The 24,362-nt window shown below is 40.0% G+C and overlaps 1 protein-coding gene across 5 annotated transcripts in view; it reads right to left on the bottom strand.

The window, feature by feature from the left end:
• Positions 1-24,362, bottom strand: part of tcf4 (transcription factor 4) — a 259,813-nt gene that overhangs the window by 45,644 nt on the left and 189,807 nt on the right. The window lies entirely within an intron of this gene.

The following is a 24,362-nucleotide window of genomic DNA, read 5'->3' as shown; positions in this document are numbered from 1 at the left end:
TCTTTCAGACTAAGGAAAGACACATTCAGGTGTTCATTTTATTAATGAATTAAGTTTTAATTAGATAATACCTCTGTTGGATTGCTTAACCTATAATTTAAGACAACTTGTAGCATAAAACAAACAAAAAAGATGATAACTGATAATCGTTCCAATGTTTCAAATCAATTACAGAAGAAGTATGATCGAGGTATGATCTTATTTTTAAACCAGTAAACCAGGTTAATTTTTATCATTCATAGCTTTGAAGCCATATTTTTTAAAATGTATTTTTTTATTATACTATGAACCAGAAAACTCCAATCTTTTAATTTAAACTAATTTTCTAGATTATGATTTTTTATTCATTTATTTATTTTACACAGGGTTTTAGTCATATGTCATTCAGAACCACATTCATAGAATATTTTATTCCTTTTTTGGAATGTTAATGGCATTTTCTAACTTGTGAAGCTCAACAAGACTTTAAAAACTTTATTAAAAACTTAACAAAGCAACAAAACTAAAGAATTTGAACACAGACTTCTCTTTATCTAATGGTTAGATTTATAGTAGTATAGTAAGGATACCAATTGGCACATATTTAGAAAGCAAAAACAAAATAATTGTTATTTACCCTAATTTAAAAATAATAATTTTAATGTAAGTAATCAACTGCAGAAGTTTTATGGTTATATTATTTACTTTTTTTTTTTTAATATTCTGACTTTAAGATCTGTCAATCAATACCTTAAAACTACAGTGTCAATGATGCCAACTATCTGCAGAGTCCAACACAGATTTTCAGTCAGTTATCCTCTTAAACAACCAAATCAGTGCTTTTCTGTCCGTCTCCTCTCAGAGGGAGAGGAGCAGCAGTAGCAGCAGTCATGCAGCAAACATGCAGCAGCATGAGAGACCGCAAGTACAACCGGCGGCCTGTCATCACTCAAACAGGTGACGCTCTTCCTCAGCAACATAGTGTCTGAGTTTGGTCATACTATCAGCTGGGGGTCCCCACAGCATGCCTTTGTGTGTGTGTGTGTGTGTGTGTGTGTGTGTGTGTGTGTGTGTGTGTGTGTGTGTGTGTGTGTGTGTGTGTGTGTGTGTGCATAGCGTGCGAACACTCAGCCATTACGCTAGCTCGCGCTGCATGACGCAAAAACTGGAACAGCTGTTGAAAACAATCTTCTCCGATTCTGTCTTTCTCTCGTTGATTCCCATTAAAATGAAAAACCTCACTCCACAGCTACACCTAATCTACCTCGATCCCCAACCAAAGACACGGGTTGCTTTGTTAACTTTAGAGTATTTGCATATGGATGGAGCACAGATGTGGTAAAAACCAAATGTGATGATAAAACACAGAAGGAATAAAAAGAGAGAGATGAAACAAAAACACTTGGGGGCATTATAAAAAAAACATCATCTCACTTCCCACACTCCCCGAGAGAAATTATTAAAAACAGAAAACAGATTAAAACAGTTTCTTTTAAACAAAAACCTCATGATTTTTTTCTCTCACGTCACTGAAGGATTGTTAGTTTGGGAAAGCTTCTTATTTCTTCTACCTAGTCCACCCTAGATCCTCTGCACTCCTGCAGGTGAACAGTCTTTGCGGAGAACCAAGAAACTAACAAATGGTCAAATTTTTGCAACGCCTACCCAACTCTGAGGAGAGAAAGAGGCTTCCCCGTGTTTCCCTGTTTTGATTAACCTCTGTACATACAAGTGAGCGTCTCTGGTTCTCAGGGATGAGTTGAGGTCGAGATGGCCTTGCAGCAGGTTAATCAAAAACACAAACTGGGGGTATTTGTCTCATTTCATCCACGATGTGGACTTTGTGTTTCAAAACATCAGCTACGCTCAACGTGTTTTGACCTTTGTGGTTTGAAGTGTACTTCTTTTCCTTCTGATTTGATCCAACATCGCAGCTAAGGCTAGAGTCATACTTCTCTGGGGTTCATGGGAGTGTTTGTAGTTCATTGTTTGGAGTACATTTTCATCTCCCTGAGGAACCTGTATCCTTACAGAAGTCGAAACAACCACTCAGACTGCTCGAGTCTTTGAGGCGTGTGTTTATGCAAGCTTCTCCCTGGGCCTGTGGGACTTCTGGTTACCCAGAATATCTCCTTTACACAGGTCTTTGGAGACCCTGTATCAGAGAAACATCATTTCAGCTGAGCGTATAAGACAATGAGAAATGTTTCGTGAGGTGTTATAGTTGCATACATTCTGCATAGTATAATGCTTAATGGCAGCACATCAGGATTTTGAGGGCACAGTTATTCTTTATTTTTGGTTTATTGGTTCTCGATTGATCAATACACCTGCAGTTGTTTTGCCCACCAGGTATAAATACAAGCTCTTAAATTTAGTCCACTTACTTCCGCTGAGTTTTATTAATTGAATTGGACAGGTTGCCCAGTAGCATGACATCCAGTCGCACTCACATTCACACCTGTGTGCAATTTAGAATGACCAGTTTACCTAACCCCACTATTGCATGTGGATGGGGAATCTACGTCATATCTTACAACATAACCATAAACCCTTTTTAACAATACGCTGATAACCTGATGTGCACCTCTCTAGAAATGCAACTACACTTCGAGTCACCGCATCCTGCAATGACTGAATAGTTTCAAAATAATTGATTTTTTAATTGATTAATAATAAAGTGATTTTACTGAAAGTGATTGATATTTAATCCCAAAGAAATTTAGAGAGAAATTTAAAAAAAAGTTTGTCTCAAGCTTTGCTGCTCTGAGACTTTATGAGTCTGAACTTGTCAACTAAAGTGGCTACAGTGTTAAGTAGTAATAATAATAATAATAATAATAATAATGGATTGCATTTATATAGCGCTTTTCAAGACACCCAAAGCGCTTTACAATGCCACTATTCATTCACTCTCACATTCACACACTGGTGGATGAAAGCCACAGTTGTAGCCACAGCTGCCCTGGGGCAGACTGACAGAAGCGAGGCTGCCATATCGCGCCATCGGCCCCTCTGGCCAACACCAGTAGGTGGTAGGGTAAAGTGTCTTGCCCAAGGACACAACGACCAGGACAGACAGCACGGGGATCGAACCGGCGACCTTCCAGTTACAGAACCCCCTGAGCCACCGTTGATCTAAAACTATGTGAATGTGACGTTTTTAACTTCATGAAAGAAAATAGTTACAGAAAGACTGCAACACAGCGATGAACGGCATGACAGTCAGGATGTCAGAAGAGCACTGGGAACTGTGGGAATCGAATGCTGGGGTCAGGAAACACCCACCCATGAATAACCACACACACACGCACACACACACACACACACTAACAAACTTCCAAATACACAAGCTCAAGCACACAGATAGAAGCTGCTAAGTCAGCTAGGAGAGGTCTGTACCTTCCCACAATGCACCTTGCACGAGTTTAAGGACCCAAATCCCCCAGTCCACACACACACACACACACACACACCCCCCCCCCCCCCCCCCCACGGAATCTGTGGATGTCATTAGAGCTAAACTAAAATCCCCTTAAACTTCCTCTTCCTCCTCCTCTTCCCCTCTGAGAACAGAGTATGTGCTCTAATCATAAAACCACATTTATTGACCCAAAGCCTGTGCAAGAACACACACACACATACACAAACAGAAACACACACTCAAACACGCATGCTTGTGTCATTCCTGCTGAAAATATTCAGATTTATGTCTCATGCGGTGCAGGCATATTTTCCCATTGAATGCTGCTGTTAGACTGGTGACGAAAGAATGTGATTTGTACTGTATGTCTGTGTGTGTGTTAGAGACAGACAGCAACAGGTGCAGAGTGCGCTGAAGTCTGAAGAATGCAGAGGGACACAATAACAACCTCACTTCCAGCAGTCACACACACACAGACACACACACAGAAGCATCAGTATTCCCACAGTTAACCAGCAGACCTTGAGCCAATGAGAGAAAGCCTCAACTGTTTTGTAATTTTACTGACCACAAACCACAGAAAATAATGCCAACCACAACAAAAACAGTTTGCATCCCATCAATAACCTTCATTTGGAGCTTTTTTTAAACCACTATTATGTAAACTGGGGGATATTCCCACAATTCATTGTTTTATGTCAAATACTTATTCTGCTCCAGTAGAAGCAGGTATGGAATAACTGTTGTGCTTTGGTATAAAGTAGAAACCAGTCACCCCGGGCTCTGTGTAAGAGAAAGACAAAAACTACAAAATCAATGATCTGGACCACAATAGAAAAAAATGGAAATGGTTCAAAGTTTGCTGTGGCATGACAGAAAAGAGCTATTTAGGAAACCTGCTGACAGTCCTGTTAGTGCTAAAAAAAATCCCACTGGAGCATCACTGCTTGAATATCAGTGTTTCACACAGAACTGGAGCAACCTACATACTTTGTGACAATAATACTCAGTGTAATGGCACTGATGATGTGCTGCCTTTACACTGAGTAACTCCAATGACAGTGGAAGAGGTAGCAGCATTTCCTGCAAGCAGCAGCGTGGGTGAGAGGTGGAAAGAACAAGGTCCACAGCACCAAATGCATGCCACGACAATGGAGTTGGAGTCCATGACCGTCAAAGGCAAGACACTCACTGGACTCATTGTTGTTGGTTTCAACAGCGGCCTTGTCAGGTTGTTGGAAACGCAAGGCAAGAGGTGCCAGGGAATTAGCAACCTTTGCTAACATACGTGATAAAAAAAAAAAAAAAACATTAAACATGGACATGAACCAAATAATGTCTGTAAAACTGAGATGTGTATCACCATGGAAATGTAAGAGAGATACACAAAAAACAGGAACCACTCAAAATAACATTTTAACCACAGAAACCAATGTAATCAGTTTCTTATCAAATCCAACACCAAAGCCGCACAAAAGTTAACTATTTTAGTAAAACAGGTCACTATCTGCTACTACCTGAAAAAAACAATCCTGTCTCCTAAAAATTATGTTCCTTTAAAACTAAGCATTTTCAATCATGTTTTTTTTTTTTTTTTTTTGGGCAAACATACAACCAAAACAACCAAAACATTCAAGATATGTACTCTGGCGAGGGTTAGCAGAAGCATGGGTCACAAGACTTTCACCTGAGAAAATGAGGTTTGATTAATGTGTGGGATCAGTTTGTTTCTCACTTGTCTTCTTTACTTTTAAGGTTTATTTTAACTTTGTTTTGTACAGACCCTTTCACATTTTTTCACATTAGAAACATCTCCTCCATTTTTGAGAAATCATGTTAACAACTGTCACCGCACTAGAGAGATGACTGAAAAGGAATTTCTGTAGAAAAGCAAGAGAATAAAGGTTGATTATATTCATGAGATGAAATCTGGGAGAAAATCTGATTCTCTTAAAACCTAATTGAAAATGTACTTTAGTTCTCTGGCAACAACATATTTAGTAGACAGGGCTGACACAAATCAGGACAAACAGTTCTCCATGCAGAGAGACACAACACATTCAGTGGTGCACAATGAAAAAACCCCCCACAGAAACAAGAATATGGTGTAACTAAATCTACACTTAATCTAATCAGTTTTTTAAGTGTTTCTTTATCACAGTTTCCTGTGCGATAGTAGAGACGCAATCAACCTACTGGCATAAACCAGTTCCTAATACAAACCAGCAGAGCCAGATGTTTAAAGTGCTGATCAGTAGAACCCCTGACAGAATTCAGTAGAAGCGGTTGTGTAACGCCCGACGGGTTCGGAGAATCTTCACAGAACATGAAACATCACAGAATTCATCAAAGCTTTGTTCTGCAAAGCCCCCGGCAAAAACATGAGAGAATAAAGACACATTCCACTGAAAACCGATTCCTCATGGCGCTGACAACACACACACACACACACACACACACACACACACACACGCACACACACACAGAGAGAGAATGCACTCAGAGCAAAACAGCTGTGTAACTCGCTGACCTGAACCAAAGGTAGGAAGAAAGACAACCTAAACCACATTTTAACTCAAAATTAGCAAAGTTCACACGTTGTGTTGACAAGTCCTGCTTCGCTTCAGCATTCAGTTTAATCCTCATTCTGCAAACATACTTCAGGTGTAAGGCCTACATGTGAAGCATGCGTGGAGAACACGAGAAAACGACTGAAAGTGTAGATTTCATTCCAGTTACATGCCACATTAGCACTACAAACATACATTAGCACTACAATAAAAATGTAGTTACTGCCCACTGATTCTGGTGTCACTGAGTTTATAAATTTTGAAGTAAAGTTCTATGTGTTAAAGCCAACTGGAGCCATTTTGACATGTATATAAATAATCCAAGGCTAATCGACATTTAAGGAAAAAAATGCCAAAAGATGGCAAATTGAAATGTGAAATGTTAATATATTCATGTTTCATTCAACTAGCTGATTTACAGGATCATTTCAGTTCTAATTTAATGTAAAAATGTTACTACAAGCAAAAGATAATAATATAATAAGGAAAATAATAAATAATAAATAATAAAATAAAAAATCCATATAAAGAGACTAAATACATTTAAAAGAAGAAATAAAGTGAAAATGTTACATAATGATCATGTAGGAAACATTTCTTTCTTCAGTTAGAACTTGTTGACAGAGATGGAAATGCTGTTGGGCCCTGGAGGATTTTGTGAGAAAGATCGAGTGAAGAAACAACAAATAGAAGAGAATGAAATGCAAAAAGTTGGAAGCCGATAAAAAGACAGTAAACGGAAACAAAAGAGAGAAAAATGCAAGGATGGTAAAGAAAGAAAGAAGCAGGAGGCTCTTTTGTCTTTGTTCAGTGTTTGATGCTTCTTCTCCCAGTTATTGTCTCCAAATGTGGGGAGCATCTGTTCAGCCTCCCTGTGTCAGCCTCTGCTCTGACTGAAAAAGAAGAGGAGAAGGAGCTTCTCCTGCTTCACAATCACATTTTGATAACTAGTGGGAAACTCAGACAGCACACCCTCTTTCAAGGCCAGCACCAAGGTTGAGTTGTACTTCTAAAGAAAGTTACCAGAACGTAACCACACATCATGCTCTCATCATCAGATTCATTAATTGCATAAACTTCCATCTTCTACCTCACAGAGAAACTAGCATGTATGCTGTTTACCATGTTCACTATCTCATTTAAGCATATTAGCATGCCAATATTTGCTGATTAGCACACAAACTATATCTAAAACTAAACTAAAATGGAGAACAAATGCAAACTGACTTCATGACAATAATTCATTATATTTTAAGGACCTCACTAAAAACACCCAACACTAATTTTCAAACTGAGCAGGGGATTGGAAGCCTGAGCTTTTATCAAGTAACTTGAGCTACTACTGCCTTTATATGGGGCATATGCTAACTTGTGCAACCATAACTGTTTAAAGCATTCATCTGTCAGTTAAACTTAATTTTTGATCTTTCGATGTTGTGTTTGGTGTTGTTTGGTTTTGATGCAGCAGTTTCTCAATCCAAAGAGTTTTCTTATATAAGCGAAAATAAAGTAACCTTAAGTTTATGTTTCACTTTGACTTTCCAATGACACTATACAAAAAAGTCAGAAAAACACCAAAATCAACAAGACATCATCTGGGGATCATAAAAGCATGCAGAAAAATTTGTACCAATCTGTCAAGCAGATGTCGAGATATCTGTCACGGGGGCAGTAAGGCCACAAATCCTAAGAATTTATCCTCTGAGGACCTTAAATGCAAAGATTTTCATTGCAATCTATATGTGAGTTCTTCACAGCTTTGGATATGAGCCACAGATACTTAGGTTGATGGATGCATTAAAGTGTTGAACCATAACATGTCCTATCTCCAGTCATTGGTGGGGGTTTTTAACCACGACCACAATCTCCAACCTAAAAAAGACATTACTGCATGGATACGCCTGGCATAAGTTTTGTTGTGAGTCCAAGTCCAAAAGAGTGAAAACACCTATGTGGGTGTCAACATGCAACGGTGTGAATTGTTCACACTAAGACATTGGACGCACCACAAAAATAAAAAAATTGCCACCTATTTTGTGCCCTGGATGTACCGTATATTTGCTTTTCCTGATCCAACACTGTAACTGTTGTTAGTCATTTAAATAGTAGTATAAGGCGAGATGTGCAGAAAGATATTGTTATATGAATATGATATTAGTACAACCTGTCTAGTGCAGTGGTTGTTGATGGAGCCAGGTATAGTAGGGTGAAAGGCGGGATACATCCTGGACAGATCGCCAGGGCTAACACAGGGAGACAGACTCACATTCACACCTATGGAAGAGGACTTCTTTTCAAAATTATTGAAACTATTTTGTGTAAGTGATGGTAAAAGTACACCAGACTTATTTATGTTGTTCAGCCATAATAAAAGAGCTTTGCCTGTTGCTGTCAAAGGGTCAACGTCGTGTTTCTACTGCACAGGTTTAAAAAAAGGGAAAAAAATTCCCGGCTTTTCTGTCCTCTCTCTCTCTGCCTCTCAGTATCCATCTATCCCTCTCTTTCTCTCTCTCTCTCTCACACACACACACACACACACACACACACACACACACACAGTTTACCACGCTTCATCCAAAGCAGATGTGCTGGAATGTGAACACTCAAAGGAGCAGTCACGAAACCTCTTGACAGACACACACACACACACACACACAAACTCACTCTCTCTCTCGCACACACACACACACACACACACACACAAACTCACTCTCTCTCGCACACACACACACACACACAGTCGGCTGCACCTGTGCCTTTCCAGTTTTTTTCTCTCTTTGTTTCCCCCTCCCCCTCCTCCTCACTGTCCTCTGCCTCTCTCATTTCTAACAGGCTGGTTTCACTTTCATCTCGTCTTTATTCACCTTCACACAAACAGTTTAACACTGCAGGAAGCAGAAACGGAGGAGATATGCTGCAAAGGCTCCAAACAAAAGGAAAACAATACAAATAATCTGAATGATCAGTGAAATCACTGACCATGTTGAACATTTCCCAAAGGGGATTTTTTTTTTTTTTTTTTTTTTTACATATTATTAGTATTAGCTTTATTCCCAGCAAAGTAAAGCGGTCCTCTAGCCCTCCCCCTTCCACCTGTAGATGTCACCCCCCCGTCTCCCCCTCCTCTTAATTTACCGTTCGCGCCGCCACACTCTGAGGCCATCCGGAGGCAGACGTGGGAAAGCAAATCAAATGCACCACAGACGGATCAAACATTTTATTTTTTAGTGAGACGGGGGGTGTTTCTGTTTTTTAGATGTATTTTTATAGCGGAGATCTGAGCTGCGGCCTCGGAATCCTCTGAAGGTTAATTATGTTCCTGATTCAAAACACATGGAGGGAAAAAGTATGCGTGTGTGTGTGTGTATGTGCGTGAGAGAGAGAGAGAGAGAGAGAGAGAAAGCGGAAGGAAATCCCACCCACACCTCCGAGCCGAGCCCTTTATTCTACCAACCTGCAATTGCACTAATGTGAACCAGATGTACGCACACACACACAAACGCACACACACTCTGGCCGCCTAATTGACTCCATATGATGAAGAAGAAGCGAGCGGGAGAAAGGAAAGAGAGAGCGTTGGAAAGAAAATGCACAAATTCAAAGAACGTGAAATAAAGAGGGAGATTAAGAAATACTATCAAGCAGTAGGGGGTCGAGTGAGTTGGAAAATGAAGCCAAAGGAGGAAATGGAAAAAAAAATATGCAGTGCCTCTAGTGGCCACTTGAGGCTGGCTCCAAAAAAGAGTCAGTCCCTGCAGACTGCCAAGCCTAAAATGTCTATTTACAACTTTCAACTTTCAAAAAAGTTTATCTCTCTATAGCTAATTATGCTGTTTGTAATAGGTGTACTGGAATGAATTATTTAATAAATAACATGCTAAAACTTTATTAATGCCTAAAGTTAGCAGCATGGGCACCACACTGACAGGTGTTGACACAGACAGCTGCAGCGACTAGCTGTCCACTTTCCACATCTCACTTAATTGGAGTCACTATCCTGGAACTTTGCTGTGGTGATAACTGCTTCAGCTTTGGTCACTAGCGTGTTATTTGTATGTTACTTAGCGCTAATTAGCAGGTATCTGTGTCTATGCTTTAGCTGATAACACTCCACACTATTGCCCAAATATAACATACATAAAACTACAATTCAGGAACTAAAAGGTTTGCACTGCGGCTTCAAGACAGGGCTTCACAAACAAGTATGTGATGTCATTATGGTTTGTCATCTTTTATATACATTCTATGAAAAGATACAATAAAAGACAAAATGCAAGTGAAAGAATGAGAAATAACCATTTAAAATAAAGCATGGACACATAAATATTTTTTTAACTTTAACATAAGTAATGTTTAAAAAAAAAAAAGAGCCACAGACAGACAGAAAACAAGTGATAGAAAGACGGATGACAAAGAGAGAGCACACACACTCACACATCTGCAAAAATACTTGGGTGTAATTGAAAACATGCGGAGTCTCCACACACTCGCAGTGAGTTTCACGGACCGAAACACATTCTTCAACTTACTTGTAACACACACACTCTCACATGCTCCCTGTGGAGCTCAGGCTTCCTGTGGCTTGATTAGAGCCCCCTATGTGAAGACAAGTGGACTCAGCATGTGTGTGTGTGCTTTAGCGTGGTGCACCTGTGACTGAAGGGGGGTCGAGTTACTCAGACAGAAAACACTGGGGGGCCGGACAAAGAGAGAGGTGTGTGACACATGAGTGAGTGTGAGCGGCTGGGACATTTTTTTGCATTAAAAAAAAGAAGAAGAAGAGAAGTGTGCATATGACCATGTGAGAACAGGAAAATGTGTGTGCGCGTGTGTGTGTTCAGAACAACACTTCAAGGAGGAAAAAGGCGATTTAGGACTTCCTCGTGCACAAATTTGTGCCATTTTTCTTTTCATACATCAAATGAAGTTTCCATTGGTTCTAATGGAAAACCTATTCTCCTCTCCTCTCAGGCAGCAGACTGTTTATCTATTATTTACCAGCTTTCTCCCTCAGCAGTAACCCAGTTAGCAGCTCTTCTTCTCATCAGCTTCAGCTACAAGAGTTTCACTGCACCTACACATTGCTATTTCACTGGTTTTTACTGGTTTCTGACCCTTTTTTTCTACACCAAAGCTGTTAGTGAGTCAAGCTGCTGAATCAGGCTTCACCATCAGAAGGAAACAAAGGATGTTTATCCCTTTATTCACTTCTAGTCCCGCTGGTTTTCTAAAACCTGATTACTTGAATGTTTCAATTTTAAAATGATTCATGTTATAGTGCCAATAACCTTCGTGAATCACAAAAAAACAGTGTGAAAGAAAAAAGACAGCGAGAGGAGGAGAAATGAAAGTAAATATCAGAGAGACTTCGGGAAGCTGCATCTGCGCAAACAGAAAGAAAGAAAAAAGTGAAACAGCGAATGAAAGAAAAACAAACAAATCAGTAAAAGGAAAGTAAAGAAAAGAAGCAGAAAACGAGAAAAAGACGAAGCAGGCGGTCCAGTTGTGTGGCATGTTTACACTGCGGCCTGTAAATGAATTCAAGATGGCGCCTGGTCTCGCCAGGAGCCACAACATCAAAGAGTCAGACAGCCAGTGAAGTCACAGCACTTTAATTGACCACTAATTACCCCGAATTAGCTCCAGGACCGTGTGTTTTTTAGGGATCTCGTCTATATGTATATTAGTTTGGACTGCGTGTGCAAATAGTACAACATATATGGCACCTATTCTATTTTAGGGTATGCTCTTCTTTTTCCATCCATCCATCCCAATAAAGGGGCCGTCTTTTGAGAGAAAATCTGCCTGCAGTCAGTTTCCCGTCTGTGATGTGCAGTCACCTGGCAACTTGATATTTCCCACAGCCCGAGTTCACATCTTCAACTCTCTGTTTTACTGGACCAACAGTTATCCAAAGTTTTTTTTCTGCTCTACTCTGGCAAATAACAATGAAATGCATCAAATTTTGATAGTTTAGAAGCTAAAAAGGGAAACTAACTGAAGAAGGCGAGTTGCAACTATAGTTCAGTTAAAAAGTTTTTAAGGACTATTCAGTCAAGTCCCTCCATGAATGAGCAGAACCACCTTTAGCAGCAGTATCTTGGAGAAACTGTTTTCTGAATGAGTTTATCAGTCTCTCACATTAATGTGGAGAACTTTTGGGCCACTCTTCTTTTAAACGTTTCTTCACTTCATTGTGGTTTGTAGGTAGTTGTTAACTCACAGCTCTCTTTAAGTCCTGCCACAGCATTTCACTGAAGTCTGGATCTGACTGGATCTTCTTTCCTTTTTTATTCTGTTGCAGACTTGCTGCTGTGACTTTGGCCTGTTCCATGACCCAGTTTTTAGCTGTCAGACAGATGGCCTCACGTTTGACTCTAGAATACTTTGGTAAACACAGGAGTTGCTGGTTGACCTCATGACTGCAAGGTGCCCAGGTCGTCCTCACCCCTCCACCACCGTGCTGACAGTTTGTGCTGTGTTTGGTTTTCGTCAAACATGCTCCTGTGCATTATTTCCAAGCATCGCCACTTTGGTCTCGTCTGTCCAAAGAACATTGCTCAAAAAGTCTTGTGGTTTGCTCAGATGTAACTTAACAAACCTAAACTGTGCTACTATGTTCTTTTTAGAGAAAAGGAGCTTTCTAGAGGCAGCTCTTCCAAACAAGCCATTGTTCGGTCTTTTTCCAATTGTAGCAAGTATAACTCTTAAAACTATCCTCATAAAAATGTAACAAAACAAAGAGAAATGAACCAAGAGTATAATTCAGGCTTTACTGAGCCTTTGCAACAGAAGAAATCTTTGCCAGCAGCCCCCCTCACACTACTCCTGGGCATCAATCACACAGTGAAGCAATGCAGAGAGAAAATTGAGAGGCTGAACCAGGATGATAAGAAAAAAAAAGACCACATCAAGAGATGACGTTACATTGAAGTGATTATATCACCTTAGAGTTTCTGTTAGCTGTACAAATGCAAACTAACCATTATGCTAGGAAAGTGTGCAGTTCTATGAGACCTTGCAAGGAGGGAATTACTAGGTAGTCCCCAAAATTGTTTGGCCCAAAAGTGGCGAATAAAGGCCAGAGAAAGATGACTGACTTGATAAATCAGTGCAGTCTAGATCAAAGATCGATGCTGCTGCTTGTGCGCTTGGTTTATTTGTTTCTGTTTCATCCGTTTGATCCGTACTGATCTGAGTCTCTGAAACGCATCAAACTAATACTCTGAGCGTGCATGTGTATCGCAACCTTTCTTTTTCCCAGCAAATTGAGTAAGCTCTTCTCATCACACATGTACACGCACACACACGCACACCACACACACAGAATGATTCAGTGATGGGGGAATATGGAGGCTCATAGCGAACATAATGTGGCTTTATAATGTCCCCCCTGACACAGGAAATAGCCAGAAGTCTGGGACTGAGTGTCTGTGTGTGTGTGTGTAGCTTTGAGTTGAGAAATCCCATCAGAGGAAGGAAATAACAAATCGCACTGTGGCTTTTCTGTGCACCTAGGGCTCCATAACTGCATGTGCACACTCTCACACACACACACTAGCGGTGGTGTGTCCTCACCAATATTTATCAGATGAAAAAGGCATATTTTCATATCCTTTTCTAAGCAAAGCAATGACTTTCATGACATTTTCAACATTAAATTATTCTTTTTTTCAAATCAGCATTATTATTGTTGTAAACCCCCCCCCCGCCATGCTGACCCATCTGTTAAGTTTAAGATATGACGTTAAGGTTTGGTTACAATCTGATCGACTGGCAGGCACACTAGAGAAATATACATCAAAAACTTGTCAGATTTAGAATGAGGCACATTAAATCATATTATTTTAACTAGCTCGAGAAGTGTCAGATTATTATAGACATCTATAAGAAAATGATCCTACTGCTCACTGGATTCATGACCCCAATAAAGACTTTCCTGATGAGTTCATGATCTCACTCTGTAGTTTCAAGTTTCACTGAGGACCACATGATCTTTATTCTTCTAAGGTACGGCCCTCATTTAGAGGAAATAGACAATAACGCAATGTGTGAATGACATAAAGGGTAACTTATGGTTGACAATTTGCTACCATATGCAATGTCTTCCATATTGTCAGGTCTAACTTCAAAACAGTTTGAGTTATATTGGCAATATAGCATCAGAAAAATGATATTTGAGCCAAAAATTGCTTTATAAACTGGACAAAAAGCAGGAGGAAAAAGTGATAAATTGCCTGCTTTTAAATTCAAAAACTAATCTTTTTTCATTTCATGTCACTCATCAGAGAAGAGAGTGGGAATGATAAAAGACTGAAGAGGAATAAAAATGAAATAAACTGTAGCGGATAAGAGGCACTCATTAATCTACAATCCGACCTCATTCTTCTCACTCTTCTTAAATCAACACGCTTCAAAGAAACACTCCTTAATCTCAAGAGCGCTACTACACTGGATATTACGTTCATCTTCGCCTTTAGAAGCTCTGCAGACAAAAGGCTGAAGAATGCCACCTGACCCAAAGGTTCCTGTGCGTCAGCTGTGTACAGGGCTCATCTTGGTTGAAACATACTTTGAGATGCAAACAACTTTACAAATAATCACAACCAGAACCAACTGTTGTGCAGTAAATCTGGAGCATTTGGGTACCTGAGGGAGTGGTGCCCTGAAGCAGTTTCCAGGGTTCTTGTTGGAATAAATGATCTTTAGAAATTCATTTTCATGCTTTAATCCTGCCTGGCCTGAAGGGCTCAAAGTCAGCTTTTACATTTCCAACTTTGAACGTGTTTTCAACGTCGCTGCTGCAACACTAAGTAATGAAAGGTAATAATGACTATATCTGCCGTTTCAGAAATGCTCTCTTTCCTCCTTATCTATAGCATGTAAATTAGTTCAGGTGTGTTTGAGTGCGTGCTTTTCCCATCTGTGCAAGTGAGTAACAAGGTGGTTTTTATGTGTGCACGCAAAGTGTCTGCGTATGTGTGTTGGCGTGCAGGTTTTCAGGCCAGAGAACAAAAGCATTTCTCCACAGGTGATGGCTCTTTACGAGTCTCTTCCACACTCATTTTATTAGCCGCCCATTTTCCTTTCAACCACCCGGACGTTTTCTTTTTCTTTTTTTTTCCTGGCAAAGTCATCACACAGACGTTTTTCCCCCCCTCACTCCTTTTCACCAATTTCCTTTGATTTAATTACTGCCACATGCTGCCGACTGCCAGCGATCGTTAGCAAGAGATCCACCTCCACCAACGCGGAGTCCTGACAGGGAAAAGATGCAGAAAACACACGGAAATTTAAAAAAACACACTTCAGTGCAAACACTCGCACACAAGCAGAGGCCTGGTCAAGATAACAGAGGCAGAAACAGGGGAGGACTCACTCTGTCTAGGTTATTTAGAAGCTAAAGTGGATTTTGGGGCGATCGTGGCTCAAGAGTTGGGAGTTCGCCTTGTAATCGGAAGATTGCTGGTTCGAGCCCCGGCTTGACAGTCTCGGTCGTTGTGTCCTTGGGCAAGACACTTCACCCGTTGCCTACTGGTGGTGGTCAGAGGGCCCGGTGGCGCCAGTGTCCGGCAGTCTCGCCTCTGTCAGTGCGCCCCAGGGTGGCTATGGCTACAATGTAGTTTGCCATCACCAGTGTGTGAATGGGTAGATGACTGAATGTGTAAAGCGCTATACAAATACAGGCCATTTACCATTTATTTTGAATCAGGTGCACCTACTGATCAAGCAATTTCTCTAATGCTTAAAAAAAGAATCAAATTCCTCAATTTGTACACATTTGCTGTGATTTTGAAAGCCTACAGAGAATGAAGCAAGACCCAGCTGAGTACGGCTCATCTCTTTATCCAAAGTGTCAACTGGCACTATAACAGTAGCACATGAGAGAAGCCTTCAAGGTTTTCTGTCAGATAGGCAAGGTTGTATTTTAACCCAAATCGCTTTGCTAAACCTTTTGTTTCCAAGCTGTGACTGAGAAATGAAATAATATGAAAGAAAATTAAGCCAATTTGTGCCAGAAAACCCTGCAGTTAAAAGTCTCCCTAGTAGCAGGATATGTTAGATGCTGTTTACTCAAGGGATTTGAATATAATATGGTGCTGCTATGGAAAACTATGAAAGCAAGCGAGCAAGAAAGGAAGAAAGTGTTCTTTGTTTAAGGAGGAAGGTAGAGAAAACGATGAGAGATGACAAGAAGTTGGTATTGAGCCATTTGGCTGTCTGACAGCTAATTAAGAGGTTTTATAAATAATCAATTGATGAAGTAATTAACAACAGTCTCCAAGTTTCAGATGCACACGACAAACAGCAGAAAGAGAATGTGCTCATCCATTAAACATCTTGAATTTGTACACTTGGGAAAGGCTGCCGGTTTAATTCCTGGACTGTCCAGAATCCAAAACAGCAGCACTTGTCCCTAAAGGATCCAAGGATTGTGTTTATTTCTAGCTTTATTACCCAAAAGCACTTTACATTTGGCCTCACCGCGATTAACCTACTCCACCTCCCGAGCCACAACTGCTCTCACCTCATTACCCTGACTGGGTAACACAGCCAAGAAGAAATAAAAGTCATGTTTTCTAAGTTTGAAAGCATGCACTGAAAAAAATCCCATTATGCCTTACAGCTATGTGGGGTAAAAACTAAGTGCTTACATTTTAGCACAGATATCCACTTTTGTAATAAATTTGAGCATAGACAGGAGAGGACGCCATCACTCGTCTCTTGCAGTTTGTAGTTGGAAAAACAATCATTGTGCAGCGTTACTGCAGATACCCTGTTAGTTCTCAAGGGCAGACTTTGACCAGACTCAAATGCTTCTTCAACAATCAAGTATTTTTTCTCTTGTGTTGGTCACTTTAAAGCAAATAAATAAATACATAGCATGTTAAGTCCAGTATTTACTATCCTAACCACAACTGACACTTTTACAGTCAAACACAATTAATTAATCTAATTAACTGTCTGGGACTCAGCATAGTGGGTTGTCTGTGGGGTGGGCGATATAGCCTCAAAATTATATGATGACGTGTCAAGATATGTTTGAGATGATGATATTTCTGACAATATAGAAAAAAATGTCATCAGTGTGTTCATCCTTCTTTTCCAATGAGCTACTGGCATTGATGACACATTTCAAGTATGAATCTACTGAAACAATGTATGAGCTACATTGTAATGTAACAGCAGCATTATAGAACAATAGCAGTGACACATCATAAGACAAATGTAAGCATAAAAGTAGGCTAGGTAGCTTTAAATTAGCAATACTTAACAATAGCTTATTTTACAATACCTACTGTGTTGTATCTCATTGAGAGCCTGCATAATTCAGTCACACAATAAACTAAAAAATATTTTCTTTCTGGGGTGTTGTAGTTGAGCTTTATGAAAGTCCTGCTTTTCCACAATTTAACCGCAGGAGTAATTTCCATCCACCATTTGCTCTTCCTGTTATACGGCGAGCAACTAGCGAGTATGGCGGCTCTCTATGGAGTCATTTGTTTACATTTGGGTTGCACATCACTAGCTGCTAGCATCCCCTCGTTTGAAGCCTGACAGACTCAACAGTGTTTTTGCCTTGAGTCGCCAAATACGAGTTTCATTTCCACTTTTAGCGGGAGCATGGCGTTGTTATAGCAATGATATTGTGATATGACAATTTTATATCAAACAGAAATCATGATATGACAACCCCTAGTAGGCAGTCTTGTCGTCAGAAGATATTCAGAGCCAGCAAGCCATTTAAATCGGGGTATACCTGCATTTCGTCTAAACGTGAGTCCCAAGAAGTACTTTTGTTGAACCCAGTGGTACAAAAGAACCGATGGATAAAAGTGACCTAGAGATGTGGTTTTTGTCTCTTTAATGTCCACCATTACTGAGTCTACAAGGATTTCATCTACCACTGATTCCTAGTCACCTAATCATTCAACCCCCCCAGTTCTGTGTTATTTTCCATGCACTGACTTTTTGGGCGCAGATATGTGAATCACCATTTTTGGAATTATCTTTGTTTTCTGTCTGTCTCGTCACTGTGGGGAAAAAATCCAGCTCCTCATGAGTCGTAGGAGTACTTGAACAAAACCTTGCTTCATGGTGTTCAGAATGCTTTATATTTTAAGGATTTAAGTTTATGGCATATTATCAGAAAAACCCCAACAGAAACATCAGCCAAAGGAGTTATACGACTGTTTAGAGAAGACTCTCTTGTCGTGTCTGAACCTGGATCTGTAATACTTTTTTAGGAAGATCAAACTGGAGCAAATTAGAAACTTTGTAACCCATTTTCACAAATACTTCTCAAAGTGAAATAAGAAGAATATATCAAAATTTATCCAGATGCAGACATCCTTCTGGATTGCTCGGTTCACGTATCATATCGATGGAATTTTAGCTTTAATGGGAATACATTTTACCCCTCAGCTCTATCAAACCCCAGGCTTAAAACCACTGCTCTGTGATGATAGTCACATAAAAAAGATGTAGGAGAAAAAAAAAGGTCAAAACAGGTCAAAAACTCTTCATTAAAAAAACAAAAACAAAAGGAAAGAGCGAGGAAAAAGAGACGTAGATAGGAGTGAAAATTGTCATTGGTTGTTTGCTCCCACCATGACAAAACACACTCATCACACAAGCACATACAAATGTGTTCTCTCAGCTGGCACGGTGGCAGCCAGCCCGACAGCCAATCAAAATGCCCGTTACAGGGCACGCAGCCAATAAGACCTCTGCTCTCCACAGCAGCCAAGCTGTCAGGGTGAGAACAAGTGTGTAGGAGGCAGCAAGCGTGTGTGTATGTGACTGTACACACACGGACACACACGGTCGCTGCTCTGATCGTGCTGTCAGTCACTCTTCTTTCTCTGCTGTTTTCAATTGTATTTTAATTTTTTTCCTGCAATGTAATTTTTTCCCCCTTCACTTGCTTTAAATTCCATTTCTATTTCGTGTTTAGCTTTTGCAATTTTTTTTGTTTGGTCTTTCGTAACCTGGCGTCCATCCACACTGTGAACCTGTTCCTGCAACTAAAGCTTCATAAATAAATAATCATTGTGTAAATAAATTAAACTCATGACACATACAGCCGTAAAGGTCATGAGCTCAACACGTGTGGACACACACGGGACGTCCAGTGTCTGTAAACAACAAAGTCTGTTGCAAAATACAGACAGATGTAGAGCAACAGAAGAGTTCCCCTCTTAAAACAGGACTGGTTTGTGTTCAGATGATTTACAAATGCATGTGGGTAAATTGGGTCTGGTGTGTGTGTGTGTTCACCGTCTTCTTCACCTCCTCTAAGATGGCTGCCATGCAATTTTATTCAGATTTGCGGATTCCAAGTCTGCAAGTTGGAGCGTTACAAGACGACCAACGTCACTGAGGCAACGCGCCGGCAGGCACCTAAACCGAGCCAAAAGCTAAGATGGCTTCCGTGGCATGTTAATTATTGAAGAGGGTGCAGACGGAGAGTTGGGTGCAGCAAGCACGGCTGCTGGTGGGATGCTGGGTCATAGCGATCCCGTTGCTATGGTGATGCAAGCTGGCGACGGGCATCAAGGTCTCATCTCGGCGTAACATGGTAACCAGAGGACCGGGCGCACACTCCAAACCAAACCGACCGCTTAAGATGGCTGCCGCAGGAAAAATCAATTTACCTGCTGATTCACGTCGAGCCTTTCACAAATATACAGAACTCTTCACTGCCACATGTAACCAACCAGATAAAACCAGACTGTAGTTTATTACAGGAGGAAAATTAAAGGATAGTTAAAATAGCTAAAAGGAAACTGTAGCTTGTTACATGAAAGCAAAATTAAAAATGCATAGTTTGTAGATAAAACTAAATTACACTTTATCAGGTAAAAAGCAAAACTTGGTTGGTTTTATCAAACAGAACAAAGTTTCAACTTTCAAAGAACAGTTTTAATGCAGTTAAAATGCAGCAAAAAACAATAAGTAGTTCATGAGAGGGGAAAAAAATTACAATAAATTTTAAAGTTTAAATGTATACTGATACGTATGTTGCAATTAAAGTGTAGCTTATAAAGCTGAATTAAATCCATCAGGCAAAAATAGAATGTAGCTAAAACTAAACATTTACTGTATATTAAAGTGTAGCTTTGAAGGTTCAAGTGAAAACTTTATTATAAAAAAGGCCATTTAACTCATTCACTGCCATTGACGTCTATAGCCGTCAATGGCAGTGAATGAGTCAATGGGTTTAACTCATTCACTGCCAATGGCTGGCAGTGAATGAGTTAAGCTTACTGTATAAGAGAAAATCAAAGTGCCGCTCATGAAGTAAAGACAAACATAGCGGGCAATGTATTAGAGAAAAAACAAGCCGTAGTAGTTTATTCTAAACAAGCAGACCATGTTCCTGATAAAAAGCCCACCATAGTGTAGCAGAACAAAACCAGGTTATGAAAAATGAAAAAGCAGAACAGATGTTTGTGATTTCGATTTTCAAGACTATTTTCAAGACAAGTTAATGGCTAAAGACAACGTAAAAGATACTTTGTAACATTTAGATTTGTAATGTAGACCATTGGTGACACAGATGAGGCCAACTGAAAGTGCCTTTAATTTCTCAGTTACTTCGTTTTGGCTCATTTACATTTTGCAGACAGCATCATGGCTTTTTAAAACAACTGAGTGAGCTTCGACTTCTGGTGTAGATCTTTAGGGTCAGAGAGTCATTTTAATTTTTAATCATCCAAATAAAAAACATGTCTGTCTCGGAGTCAGAGCGTGCTCAAAATCTGTAAAATACACCTGTTTTGCTGTTTATTTTCCCCAACATTATAAATTTACAGTAAAAGCAGCAACAGTTTGAGCGAGCGAGAGCACTGAAGCACTAAACAGCTACATTAACACACTTAATCCTTCATCGTCATCATTCGGGGCTACGGGGATTTTAACCCATGACCTCTTCATGCAGAGAGAGGCTGTGCAGCCATTAGAGTTACATCGCTGGATCTTTTCATCTTGATACCATGATGAGGACTAACTTTAAAGGCATTTCTGCTGGGCTTGATTTCTGATAGTTCAGAAATTTGCTTAAGATCTATTTGAATGTTTCCTCATGTTTGCTAAGTCTACAAAAAATAATGATAAATCAACTATGACAGCAAGTTTGTGTTGAACAGATCACGGAAGATAAGCCTGTGCTTTCCACACAGATGGGTTGTTTTGCGTAACAGCAAATAACCTACAAAGAATGCAGACTTTAAAATCTAATTAAGAGTGTTAAAAAACACAAGTTGGAAATGATCAAACACAACACACAGTATGCAAAATGTAGCTAAAAGAAGACCTCAGCGTCCCACCGGTGGTACAGTCAGTTAATGGAAAATGTTTTCTGAACTTATGTCATCTGATCTAAATTTGTACATCCTTCTCTGCAAAGATTTATCAGAATCCAACAGTTTCAAACCACTTTACTTCTATTTGATCCCAGTTCAAAGCCCCTCCCCCCAAAAAGAGGACATTAAAGCTGATGTAGAAAATATTTGAGAGAAAAGAGAAACATTAAATCGGTCAATAGAAGCCCAAGGATGCAGACCGCTCAGTGCTCTACTTTCTGCAGCGATTTTATGGCTTCCAAGAGCCTGACAGTTTAAATCAAGCGCACCTTACTTGCTTCAAACGAAGTGGATGGTTCCTCTGAACATCTGATTCTGATCCTGCTCAGCCTGGTGATCCATAAAAATGTTAATAGGGATTAGAGTCCTGGCCTCCTGTGTGGACTGACTCACTGCACTCTGGTCCTGTTTCCACGGAGGCCTTTAAACCCATGTCGGCTCAGAGTCATCTTATTTATCAGTCTGTCTGGGGCTAAAGAAATAATGGAAAATTACAGCCACGCAGCGCTGGACAAAACACACTCATGATTTAGCTATTCTTAGTCAGCACTGACAGCAGAGCAAGTTCCTGTTAATGGTGGTTCTAGTGGAAAGGTCATGGCATCAATATCATTTAAATGGCTCATTCTCTGGGGAGTGGGCAGTCATTTTTAACATCTATCCAAAGATCGGTCAGCTGTGACCTGTTAGATGTGAAGGGCCAGCTAAAAACAGGCTTTAAGTCCTCGATAAAGAAAAATATTCCAAATAATACTTATACAGCAATGCTTCTTCATATTGTACTTTATCAAAACATTCCAACTAAATATCAAGGTTGTCTTAAAGCCTCCTTATGCTCTAATAGTCATGACTTCAAGACTTCTCACAGTGAAGCTTATCTGGTAAATTGTTAAATTGTTGGATGTTAACCAACTTGTGCTGGAGAAGAAACTCAGAAGGGGGAAATGGTAAACAGCAAGATACAAGATCATGATCATACCAATTGCACCATTTTTATTTAATCCAAAGCACAATTACAGCCTGCCTGTTTCCAACTATGAGCAACACAGAAGTGAAAAATCAGACAAAGATATGACGTAATCAAATAAAGTAAGGGTCACTAATATCCTGTGTTGGTTTGCTAGCAAAACGATGGGGTAACATTGAGAATCAAACAATGAAAAGCCCTCGAATCTGAGGGGTACATACGTAACACGATGCCTAATGCCAAGGCTGGAGTCGGTGCTACTTTGATTATTATATAATTTAAGATGAAATATATTGTATCTTTTTCTATCACCTAATCAAACATATCAAGCATATATGAATGTGGTAATTCAGAAACTGTATATACTGGTTGTGTTTAAGTACAATCTAGAGAATCACGCACCGAAATAACCATAGGGAATCATATTTAATGAATTTAAATATAACATGAACCTGCGGCCCACAAAAACCATCAGTGAAGAAGCCGTTTTCAGCAGCAGTGTGGAGAACGCAGCCGGTAAGAGCCTCTAATAGCCAACATATGGAAGCTCGCTGGTTGCCAACAACACAATCAGGACTGCATTATTTGGCCCACACTGGAATAATAAAGGAGCCAGATCAAAGAGCTGATTACTTCAGCACTGCAGAGCTGCAGGATTCTTTTCTGTTTGTTCTTTCTTTATGTCGCCCTTTATTCCTCTTTGTTGTCTTTGAATCATTCCTCCTTGTTGCTTTTCCTTCATTCTTTCTTTCTTCTTTCGATCAGGTAGAGGCTCAGTTTTTGAAAGCAAGGACTGTATGGAAGCTGGCCATTGATGAAATGTGTGCACAGGTTTCTCTCTGTGAGTGTGTGTGTGTGTGTGCACAGTGGAGCTGGCTAGAGATGAAACTGAATATGAACAGCAGCATAAAACAGAAGACTGAAGACAGCTTAATGTCTACCAGATGACACCTATCTGATAGAGATAGGCAATATCATTATTTTTAAGTTAATAGAATAAAGAGCTTCAGCTGTTTGTTTAGATGATACAGAACCAAATGTTAATGCAGTGACAGCTTCAAATTGTAGGCTTTCTTATTGTGTGTGTGTTTGTATGTGTGTGTGACCTATTTGCATGCAGCCTGGCAGTGCCAGCAAGGGACAGAACGGGCATCAAACCAACGGCCCTCTCAGTGTGGCATATTGACAATCACTACAATGCCCCAGTGTGTGTGTGTGTGTGTGTGTGTGTGTGTGTGTGTGTGTGTGTGTGTGTGTGTGTGTGTGTGTGTGTGTGTGTGTGTGTGTGTGAGAGAGAGAGAGAGAGAGAGAGAGAGAGAGGCATGGGCTGTAAAAAGCATGCTCTGCACAGACACTTGGCTTCTTCAACAGAAAAAAAGACACTTTCCTCTTAAGAAATAAAAACCAACACATTGCTTTTTCTCAATCTAGCATGCAGCTAGGCACCAACACTTCAGGGGTTGAGGTATTGTATGTGTGGATTTTTCCACACATACAATAACCTCTAAAGTTCTGATACCAAAGAGTCATTTAAAAGACATCTGAAAACCAAATGAATGACTCATTTGTGGTCTTGCATGACAGGGAGATGGTGCTGAGACCAGGTCAGAAAATCGCTCCATTGCTCAGGTTCATAAAGCTCACAATTATTTTAGCATATGCAACATTACTCAGTGCGAGATATCGACTTAGATCATAATAAGCAGGAGACTTTCAGTTAAAAGAAAGACGTTTGTTTGGGTTTGAGTTGCTGATGGAGCTGAATTTGCTGATACCAGCATTTAAAAAAGGGGTTGGAAAAGGACGGTGTAGTTGATTTTAAGTAGCCTTTTAGCTGGCTGAAAAAAACCTGCAATGCTAGCCATTTTATTTTTTAATAAATTAAATGCAGCTACAATTTAAATTGATGGCTGTGTTGTTAATATGTGTTTGCGTGGGAAAACCAGTCATAAAGAAATGCTTCTTGCACACAAATAAAGTTCCAATGAATAACAGCAGTTACTGCATGTAACTCTAGTTCTATGAGCGTGCCCCCTAATGGCCCGCGCCATCAG

This window comes from Rhamphochromis longiceps, linkage group LG7 (assembly GCF_057381845.1).
Source record: "Rhamphochromis longiceps isolate RC_006_pf linkage group LG7, R_longiceps_female_GT1.1, whole genome shotgun sequence".
NCBI lineage: Eukaryota > Metazoa > Chordata > Actinopteri > Cichliformes > Cichlidae > Rhamphochromis > Rhamphochromis longiceps.
This window is presented reverse-complemented; position numbering and strand designations above follow the sequence as displayed.